This window comes from Scatophagus argus, chromosome 1 (assembly GCF_020382885.2).
Source record: "Scatophagus argus isolate fScaArg1 chromosome 1, fScaArg1.pri, whole genome shotgun sequence".
Taxonomy (NCBI): Eukaryota; Metazoa; Chordata; class Actinopteri; family Scatophagidae; genus Scatophagus; species Scatophagus argus.
Genome location: NC_058493.1, coordinates 10,718,339 through 10,730,477, shown reverse-complemented (window position 1 = coordinate 10,730,477; position 12,139 = coordinate 10,718,339).

Sequence of the window (12,139 nt, the reverse complement as noted above, 5' to 3'; positions counted from 1 at the left end):
GAAGCGCAGTCACGTGACCTGTCCCCGGAGCAGCAGCGGATTTCAGCACCTTGGACAGAAACTCCGATGGGCATCACAAAGGAAGCTCCTTCATAAGGAGAATCCTGAGGCGGAAAAAAGCTTTTCAGGCCTTGACACCCTCCCTCTCTCTCTCACACACACAAACACACACACACGCTCACACTTACACTCACGCCAACACCTCTGATTCTTTCTCGGCGTTTGAAACATAAATTAGTTTCATTTTTACTAGTTAACTGATTTTACTAGTTTTATATATATAGTATTTGTTCATTTTAAACAGTTCTTCACCTGTTTTTCACTCCTTTAAACTGTTTCTCATACAGCTGGAACACAAAATTCAATAATCAATATGATTAATAATGTCTAATCAATGTGATCAATAATGTGTAATCCCAAGCATGAAACTTATTATCACATATTTATTAATTAATACCAATGAGGACATACACGACATCATGACATCATGACATCATGACATCATGCTAGAGGGGAAAAAGTAATACAGCCTGAAACAATAAGAGGATAAGACAATGAGACTATGAAGAATATCAGGTGTTAAACTAAAGATACATGAGTGAGTGGCTGCCTACCCACGTTTTTACTCCACTTTATTTGTAAACTGTAGTTCCTAGTTACTTTTTAGGATTTTAAGATAGAAAACAAGGTAACTGTATAAAATATGGTATGGTAAAATAATGTTTTTTTCCTTCTTTCTACTCCCACCCCATCTAACGACACCCTAGATCTGTCTTGTGACCCTTTGGAGGGACATTGGAAAACAATGATTCAAAGTTCCTAATTATATAAAGTAGTTAAAACTAGCTTAGCTTTGACCTGTTACAACACTAAATGTTACACTTACTTCCAAGTACATATTGCTTATTATATTTCTGTTCTTGCTTAAAATCTGAAGGCAGAACATTTACTTTAATGGGTTATGTTCACATTGTTGTATTAGTGCTTTTGCTTAATAACTTTAAACAAGTGTTAGCTTTGCATGAGCACCACACAGTGACTGGATGTCATCCAGAATAATGACTATAATCTTTTCTGATCATATTTTTTTCTTTCTAAAAAGTTGAAAATCTTCCCACACTGCCCCCACAAATCTCTGTCCTTCTCTTCCTCTTCATCCCTTACCTTTCAAGTAAAGCAAATGAGGATAAATGTGTCACAGGAGCACACTTCCTCTGGCGTTGCCCATATTCACACTTCCTGTGTAATTAAAGGGCTGAAAAACAGTTCACCACCCATGCTGTCAGGGAGACAGGTAGCCACTGACAGAGAACACTCCGGCAACAGACATATCAAGTGGTCTCGGCCACTTTGTGCTTATGTAACTACCGTAGACTGTATTAACATTTTTTTTTTTAATTCTCTGCTCTTTGCAGCTTCTTGTCTTTACTCCCACAGGTGAAATTCTCTCAAGTCACATTTACTGTATGTTTACAATAACTTCCAGCCATCAACACAAATGTACTCCATGGCCCAGTGAGAGCAGACTTTGTTTTATTCTGACAGTAATATAATTTGAAATAATCCAAACTAAACCTTTGTCCTTGTCTCTTTCACTGTCTCGTCCTGCCTCTTTTATAGAACATAGCGAGCACAGAGTTAACAAAAGCCTTTCAGTGCTGTCCACTGCTGGTGCATTTACATATCTAAAAGGACAAGAGAGATACTCATTAGGGCTGGCCCGTAATTAATCCTGGATTAGCATATTGGGGCTAGGACACACACAATGGTCTGTTTCATCACAGGGTGTTTCACAGTGGGATCACAGTGCTTTGTCTGTGTGGGATCATTAAAAAGATCCACAGAGGTAACTGGGAATAATCGAGTGAAATTCGACTGCTCTTGTTGCCTGATTCAACCAGCATTTTGGTCTATTTATTGAAGAGAGGAGAAGGCAATTCCCCTTTTAAAGTCTTTCAGTTCATTTTTCCATCTGTTTTTTGGTGACAGGTACAGTGATGAGTGGCAGGGAAGTGATGGGAGAGAGATACAGCACTGTGGAATGAGCTGCAATTCAACCCCATGCAGCTATTAGCAGACTGAGCCACCAGGACGCCCCAGGCTCAGCTCTGTTGCCGGGCTCCTCAGACTGGGGTGGTAATGAGGCAGTGATTCTCTTCTCTGAGTGGCACTGATAGTAAAGATTATTTTTATGTCTTCCTATTATAGGCGATATAAAATTAAAAGTGGCACAGAAGGTTGGAGAGACAGGAAGGTGACATTTGACAAAGGTCATGAAGAGGATTCAAACCCTTGAAAAGGTGGCCAGTCAGAAAGCAGCTTTCAGAGGGCGGAACCCACAGCTTGAGGTGATTTTTAGGCATATTGTGCAACAGGATTTTGTGTCCTTCTTTCTGGATCATTCATCAACAAAGCTGGGGTGAAAGTGAGTTAATAGAAGGAACAGAATGTTAAAGAGTACCTTAACACCCATTCAAAATCTTGTTATTGCTGAGTCCACCTTGCTGCAATGATCTGCATGTATACTCCAGGACCCTGTGACAACACAAGTGTTGCTTTACAGCAAAGCAAACTCCATGGTGCTGGTGTTAAGTTACTCCTAAAAGCTGCATTTCCTTGGCCACTTAGTGGCAGAAAAAAACTATACACAAAACAATGCTCTGTTTTGGTCTCCACCAGCCTCTGAGAAAAATATCTTGCTTTTTAGTTGTTAGATTTCTTCACCAGCTAGTTGCCAACATTCTGTGTCTGATGTTTGGTGCTGGGCAGATAGCATACAGTCAGTTTATGAGAACGTTCTGTTACTTGCTGCTGCTGGAAACGTCAAGCCACGTCATTACAGTATTATTGTCTGAATGGTTCATAACCAGTGACGACAAAGGTAGCACCGCACAGGTTTTCACTGGGTCGGTATATCTTTTTCATAAGATTTGTTATGCATTTTACAGATGTTCACATTGTACAGCTGTAATATTATCTTATGATAATGAAATATTGAAGTGTTTTTTTCCTTTATTGTCTCTGGCAGCTGATAATAATCAATATTTCAGAGCAAGATTCCAAGGCTGCAGTTTTTTAATACCTAAAATTGTCATTGCTTGCTGCTACCATCTACAAAATCCAATTTTAAAAAAACAATAATATAATATGAAGCCTTAAATGTTTATTCAGCTCAGGCTTTTTTGTGTAAACTGACCTCTGAGTACTGAAGTACCTGAATACTTGAGGCAGAGGATGTGCACTTGCTTTTTGTCTGTCTTTTGTAATATGTCTGAACACACTTGAGGGCCAGTGAGGAGACTGTGAAGATCATGACAATCCTTTCACAACTTCATCCTTTCATCTGAAGTCACATCCCATGAGAAACCATCTCAATGCAAAGGCTTGCTGGATTATGGAAGCATTCTTGACACGTAGCTAACATATATCTGTGAAATACCAGTTCTTTACAGTGCGTGTATGTTCATACCTGCAACTTTTATACATATTCTATAAATGTTACTAAAGAGAGAACTGAAAGGAACCATCATGTGTCTTGATCGTGTTGTACTTATTATGATACATTATAAATTAGGCTTTTGTAGTGCTACAAGAATATTTGTATCCGTGACAGTGAGCACTGCTCAGTTTCTCTGGTGGCAGATTGGCCAGTGTGGGCAGCTTTCAGACTCTGGGGTTTGGCCACAGCTCTACACACTCTGCTGTGTGCCAGGTACTGCATGCAGGGTCGCCACCTGGCTGCAGCATGCTCAGGCCAAACGGCACAAGAACTGACCAAAAGCCTGAGCTGTAAAAGAACACAACCACCGATCTCACCCACATATTACCTACGCTGCCCCAACAAATACAACGCAAACCCAAGAAGAAGAATGAAGTGGTAAAAGTGCAACATTAAGGGAAAGGAAATATGTCATTTCAAATATTTCTAGTTCAGACTCTGAGATCTCAGCTTAAAATAAACCTGAAGCCAAACTGAAACTATTTAAAGTAAACTGAGAAAAGTGTACACTGTAAAGTACTTTACTTTTAAGTATCTTAAACTGCATCCAGCCCTAAAATGCAGTGTTCCCATATGTCCCAACAACTGCCTACACTAACCCTGCCCCCTACCCTCAACCACCCTGTTCACCCGAACCTCCACTGTGTGACATGTCAGAGTGGCATCTGCCTCTCTGTCTAACAGGTGTCATTCCCACCAGCTCCTCACACTGCAGCGTTAAACAACTGGCCCAAAGATATCGTATGCTAATATCATGCAAATGCCATATAGCAAATCTGGAGGTGAGGCATATTAATGACAGGCAAAGCATCATAATATGCCAGAGAAGTGCACTGTCCTTGAGAAGCAAGCCGCTGCAACTTCAAATGTTACTGAAGGTCACAGCACATCACTGGAGACACTGCTGAGGCTTCAGGCAACATCTGCAGTGACACGTGGCTGCACAGAAACACGCATGAGGTTGTGTGTGCTCAAGAACATGCACACATTCATGTATTTGCACCGTCCACCATCACACACATACACACACACAGAGTCCCGACTGTGAGATGAAGGAGGCTGACTCATGAAGGCATGTGTTCATTATTATAATATAGTCAGTGTGGAAGCATCTTTAGCAGATCATGCTTTGAATCAGATGAAATACATGATTTTTAAAGACTCTCACGGCTTCATTATGTGAAGTTTGGTTTGCAATGTTATCACTTCACCAGCTGATTAAGACTTGACTTGAATTTGTACTCAGTCCACACATATGCTCAGTGTCCAGAGTGAGTGAAACAGAGTCAGAACTGTAGGAATCAGCAGGAAGAGGGTCTTCACCTCCTCCTGCTGGTTCACTAAAGCTCCTTCTGCCCCAGGGGTCATATGTTCCCAGTCACAACAGTTTGATATTTGTAATGCTTGCTCAAACCTCTATAAACAGTATCCTTACATTAACATTACATCACAGGACTATTTGAATGTGAAAACAGTCACTTGTTTTGATGAGTTAAAAACCCACCGTACACTATTTGCTGAGCAGATTGACACACTGAGTGACTAGCTGGTGAACATAGTGGAGCATTTAGCAGGTAGAGGTAGAGTGAATGTTGGGCTTGCTGTATATTCATCAGGTGGAAAGAAACAGGAATACAAATGAATGCCAGTGTTGCTTTGATTCAGTTGAATGTGTCAATATCCAATGGTTTCCTAACAAGCTTGCTGTATAATTTTTATAATTTTAAAACTGATTATATATCAGTAATAATCAGATTTTGTTGATTCTTCTCAGTCACTGATTGTGATTTTCCATCAGCTGTTTCTTTCACAACCTAAGCGATGATTACATGTAACACTCATAAGGGCAAAAAGCACGACTTTGGATCTTTATGATAAATCCGCATCTGACATTTGCTCACCATAGGTCATATTTTGATCAATAAATCAATCACAGCTCTTTATTTGCATTGTGTTAAATGAAAAGGGGTGATTATTCTGTTGCTGGATTCCAGTTTGTAACCAGATAAATTAGCAATGGGACTTTCCCTTTTAAACTTTGGTTATCTTTGAACAGGCCCACCGGCATACTGGGGCCCGTAGGTGACACCTGGGACACCTTGATGTTTGATACTGCTGTGGCCAAATTGGGACATCTTGCATAATGTTCTCCATCTGACTGTGAGAAATCACAATTATTTTGACCCAACATTTATCTGGGATCTGCACCAGATTCCTTCAGAGAAAAACAGGGCTGCACATTTTTTGTGACCTAAACCTTCTGCCTTTCGTTTTGTAACCTTTATCAGGCACAATTTTTCTGATTGTACAAAAAATTAAACAACTAACATATCTGTCTTGCAAATGCTCTTCTCGCTGAACTGTATCATAAATGTGAGTGTTGCCTATATTCTGTATAGACTCTAAAAGAGCTCTTTGACTCAATTGTTGTCAGATCTAACACTGGTGCAGCAGAGCATCAAAGCTAAACATGTGGGCAAACAAAGAAATATCACTGAAGCAAACCTACAAAGGCAAAGCTGTAGCCTCCCAAGCACAGATGAATCCACATGTACTATAGATACACACACACACACACTCAGCAGGCACATACTCACGCAAACACACAGCTATACACACACAACACACAAATAAAAGCAGAAAGTGTCGTCAACTGTTCAGCTTCTCTTCTGTCTCATTCCTTTTATAGAAACTCTTTGGTGGAGAGGCCCAAAATTCGATCATGCATTTTCTCTTGACTGAAGCCCTCCATATTTAGAGAGTCTATTTGTGGCAGTGTCTCTCCACAGTTGCCTTTGCCGTGCCCTGAGGAGAGAGGGAGTGGGGGGGATTAATAAACCTTCCAGAGTATGCCTCACTTAGTTTCAGAACTGTAGCACTCACCGCCTGCAGTGCACAACAGCGCATGAACATGCTGATAAACTGGAAAAGGCACGTTGCCGAGTGTTGAACTGGAGGAACCTGTGCAGTTTTGTTAAGATCCCTCCTTTTTGCTGTCTCACTCATCACCATCAGCTCTTTTTTGGCTGCTTTGGAGATATTTGTGTATAAATCCAGTCCTGACAGACATAGTATTGGTGATCTCTGAACAAAAAATTGCCAGTTACTAAATGATCAACTCCTGCAAAATTAATAATATACTTAATAGTAGTTAAGATATTGCATGAGAAAACTAATTTCTATAATTAGATTATTTCTGGGGGTATGCTGAGATTAATCTTTCATCACTCTTCTCCTTCAGGGTATTTTTTTTCTTTTGTGAGGATGAATTTAATGTTCTATGTAGAGCACCACATGTATAATAATCCATTTTCTTTATTATACTAAGGGGGAATGTAAATCAGCATTTAGAGTCAAACTCCTTTTGACCCTTTGTCTTAGCTGAGATACAGTTATGTCAAACTAGCTGCATCACAAATACAGATAAACATATGGTCCCAGCAAACCAATAGGTTGTCAGAACAGGTCATCGGGAAGCAAGGCACATAGACATAATGAATGAACAGGTACTTTGTGATACAAGTGGATATGGAAATAGCTAACTTGTGCTGTTCAGTTAAGAACTCTGATGGTTTAGAGCTAAAGACGAGCCACTAGAGGTCGCTGTTTATAAGATTCATATTACTGTAAATCTGCTAAACACTCAACTGACCTCAAGTAGTGTGCACTGTGTGTGGTATAAGATTTACTGGTGCTTTACTGGTGTTTCAGGGCTACAAAACATCGAGCTGGGAGGATGGCTGCACCTCTAGTTATATTAGCTATAAAGTACTTATGTGTATGTTTTTAAAGTGATTATAAAATACTGGAAAATAGTTGTTGTTAGTAACTTATAATACTATAAGGCCATAAGATTTAAATGGTAACTGGCAGACTGTAACTGAAATAGAAATGTGCTTACATACATATAAATCTCCAGTCAATTTCAAATATGAGTGTGTGAGATTAAGATCGTTTATTTAGGATAAAAAAAAGTTTTTGAATTGTTGAGCACCATGTAGAGAGACAGAGAGATACAGGTAAAACTGCTATCATTAACCGTGGATGTATTCCATCTGTTTGACTTCCCTGGCTCTGTGTACACTGTTTCACAGCCATGACTCAGTGGGACGCTGAAGTTTAACAGATCCGTCATTAATGTTGTTAGTAACATTAGGAACACTGGTGCTTTTCTTCCTCTAACAAGTGAAAACGTCTGTGCTTATTTCTTTTTGGTTTGTTCACATATTGCACTGCACAGCTTTTATTCTGTCAGTGTGAACAGAGAGCAGGAAATAGTGCACAAACACCCTGAGCTGACTAAAAGCAATAATACCATTAATTACTAGATCTCCAGCCATCATTACAGTGTTATCAGTGATCCAGGTGTTAACAAACCATGGAAATGAACACAAAGACTCCTCCTGCACCATCACATTCATGCATTTTGTACATTCAATTTGTTATTCAAATGAAATGTGAGTGAGATTTTTTTTCCCCTTCTATTCTTGACTCGGATAAGGAAAATGAAGAAGAAACTTGAGCAAGGGGGGAGGAACCCACTCATCCAGGATGGACAGACTCTGCTGCTGGACTGTTGAACACCAGCTGATTAAAATAAAATAATATTACTCATTCTTACATTTTATGTATGCACCAATCACCAAGACAAATTCCTAGTAATGTGAAACCTCTTACATGGCAATAAAGACAATTCTGATTCTGATTCTGATTCTGAAGAAGGACAGACGGCCAATATACAATACACGAGAGGCAAAATTCAAGAACAACACTCACACACAGAGAAGAGGAGACATAAGGTGCTGAAAGAGGACAAAGCAGAGGACAGGTTGTAGTAAAATGGGTTGCATGACAGTTAATTTAAAAGGGACACATCTTCTGATTTTGTTTGTTTTAATTTCTTTATTTTAATGCATTTGAGGTATTGTACCACAGCGTTATTGTTCTATTTGCAAATTGTTTTTTTTGTAAATCTTGTAAATCTAATCAAAGCATTTTAACCTAATATTTGTTCTAACTCTTAATTCAGTCTTTAAGTTCTGTGTCAGCTGCTCTCTTAACCACTGCTTCTTGAATAGTATTAAAAAGTGACGCATAGCCTTTCAATGTGTTTCCCAAGTGTGAGTGTTTCCAGCCTCTTACAAAGTGATTTCACAAACATGACTGGTGAAAAATGTGCTTCTTAATTATGAATGTTCATCATATTTCATGTGAAAACGTGTTGCTATTCATGCCAACATTGTTCAACCTTTAACTCTGGTGGATGTGCTGCCTTCATAATATTTGGCCTGCTCGTTCTTCCACAGTGCCTCCCACTGTGGACATATGACAACAGACAGTCAGTTAGCACACACCCTGACAAACACCTACAAGCAGTTAGAGGCTGGCTAATGCACTTCATTAAAACATATTGACACATGCGCAAATAAGCACATAGATCCACATGAATGAGTACAATGTAATCTCCCACAGTGCATTTGTGTCAAAAAGAGCTGGTAATCATGTTCTAAGGACATGAAAGAAGAAAGAATGAAAGACAAATTCATTATGAAGATGTAATATTTAATGTAATTCTACCTTTTTTCTTAATGCTGCATTTTTGTGTGCAGCAGGCATGGCTAAAGAGTGAAGAGCAGGATCATATGAAATCTTTAAACACAAACAGTGGCTAATGAGGAGGTTCTGTCTGCTGTATCAAACGCATGTTGAGGCTGAACAGCTGATGCCTCGAGATATCCAACAGGATGTGCGATCTTGCTCCAGAGAGGTGCAGTGCTGGCACAGCATTACACTGCAGACACCAAGATACACGGGACAAGTGGAAACAGAAGCTGCAGAGATGCCGTCTATCCAGCAGGTGTCAGAAAGTCCTCGCCGTTTTCCTAAGAAATGTCTGAACGGAAAGGATTTATGACATACACACACATAAATATTGACAATCAAAACTGTCCAATTGAAAATATCATTATAGACGAGGTGTAGAGAAGCGGCAGGGTGAGAAGGACCAGTTAATGTCACACTCACTGAGGAAGAGTGAACGAACACAAAGTCCTTACAGGCTTCCCTAACAGGAAGCAAGCAGCCAATATGTTGAATGTAAAGCTCTGCTAATGACTTTTTTTCCTCATACATGTAGTACACACCACTCCACTCTCAGTCTGCTACTGGTAGAGGATAAACAACATAAAAAAAAACAATGACCCACTAAATCTAAAATAGCTGACCACTTTCAAAATTACTTTCAAAATTAACTACGGTACCTATTAGGTTATCTAATTTACAAGCTGAACTTCCATAAAGTTGAACTGAAAAACCAACAACTCACTTCTTTGGTACAGTATAGCAACTAATCCAATACACTGTGATTTTCCGAAAGCCACATTTAATGCAGTGAAGAGTTTTGTCCTTGTGTATGGAGGATGTAAAGAACCAAAATGAAAAGAAAGCAAGTAAAGAACAAAGTGAAATACAATACACATTGTGATATCTGTTTCTGCTTATGTGTTGATTTATTGTGTCATAATTAAATGAAAAACATGATCGGATTGATTGTTTTCTTTTGCATAAAGTTACAGTGTGCTTTGCATTTCCTTCTCTGTTTGATTTGCTTTCATTTAGACATTTTATGGTTTCCACGGTGATGGTCAATCATATGAATGTGAGTCACTGAGTCTGCTGACTGCTCTGTATGGTAATAAGAGCCAGAATTACATTATACAGAGTAAAACATTGTTGTTTTGTGATGCTCCAGTATTTCAAATTGTTCACAGTGCATCATTTAAGAGTGGTGTCCAGGTCAGAATAGCTCTACATGTCTTTTCATATAAACATCATTAAGCCTTTAGAGATTCATTGTGAAGCTTTGAGAGCAAAACCAGTTTTGGCAATATTTCCACACAGCGCCCCTATTGTCATTTTTGGAACATAAGCCATATATTCCATATGTTCTTCAATAACCTCTCCATATCAGCTTTGAGATTTACACAATATAATATGTTATATGCCTTCACTGCTTTACAGTTTCTGTGGAATATTGGAGCAGAATATTGTTACAATCATTTTGCCCAAACTTCAGTTTTGTTTCCCAGGACTTTACCCCATGTGTACCCATTATTTATATATATATATATATATATATATATATATATATATATATATAAACCTACTGTTTCCTCTAAAATATCCAGCTGTTGCTCCCTACTTCCTCAGTGTTTTCTTTTACTGTACCCACATTTAAGTACCAGTAGGAAGAAATATGTGTTTTATTGGCATCTGATTCATACAGTGAAATTACACTGTAAATCACAGGCTGAATCATAAAGTGTTACTGGTTGCATAAAAACCTCTTGGGGTTTAAATGTAAAGATGTAAGGGGAAAAGAAGAATCTGCTGTGAAACAACACAAATTGTGTTTTTATGTTGCTAGTGCACTTCTGTTGAATCAGCTGGTTTTTAGCATTTTTGATTTTGCATTTGTGTGTGTGTGTGTTTATTATGGTATTGTATGGTATGGTTTTGTTATCGTGTTACGGTATTTGCACTGTTTCTGATTCACCCCACTCTTTCTTTGGCTTTTTGCAGCACATTTCTGTTGATATAGTCTATACTCTGTGTGTTCAAAAGCACATTTTGGTCACTTGAAGGACATTATTCTATATTTCAAGGCGCAAATAGCATAGAAACAAGAATTAACAACTGTGTACTGTGGAAGTCTGAATGAGGCGATACTCAATTACAATTACAAGTCAACTCAATTACAAGATAAGTACTCCAAAAGGCAGACCTTTGCTCTACAGTTTCTCTAGTTGTGACTCAGACATGCAGATAAATGAAATTAATTATCAAAGCTGACCAAGTCTAAATGAATCTCATAAAACCTAAAGCTACTTCCCAAGTATAAAGCTGTGACTTGAGTCAGTTTCTGCAATGTGACTCAAATCTCACCAGAAATAAAAGCCAAACATTAGATTAATCACCGATCTTTTTTTCTTTCTTAATTAACATTATATTGAATTATCTTTTGCTCTCAGGAGATGTTGTTGGGCTGAGATTAGGGACATAATGAACAAAGACCATGGGCCACACTGAAATACACAACATGAGTGTCCCTCCTGATGGGAAACCAGTTGATCCCTTCTTGTTGACTCTTGTAGACTGTAGATTGATTCTTTTGTTCTGCCAAAACACCTTCATCACTAAAACCTCAGGTTTTTAGAGCTGAAAAGCGTTGGGTTTTTTTCCTTTCACTGTATCATAAGGCAAACAGTGTCCATTCTGTCACAGAGACACTGACAAGTAAATGCATTTCTTGCCCTCTAGTGTTCAGACTGTGACAGTGACAGCAGAGATGTGTTAGATCTCAGTTCGCTGGGCTTGCCATTTCATCTGCCAGCTCCTGATGTGTGCTGGCAGCCCTCCATGATCACATTTCACCCTTCAGTGAACAGCAGGGGTGCAGCACAGCACAACAACAGCAGAAGCTCCGGAAGCTCCACAGTGTTGCTTCTCATCTGTTCAGTCTATCAGTAACACATTAATTTCTACATGCCTGAAACTGGAGCTCACACTGTGTTGTTTCTCCCACACTGTAACATAATGCTGTGACTTTAGCCCTTATCATTATTATGGTTATTGTTGGTG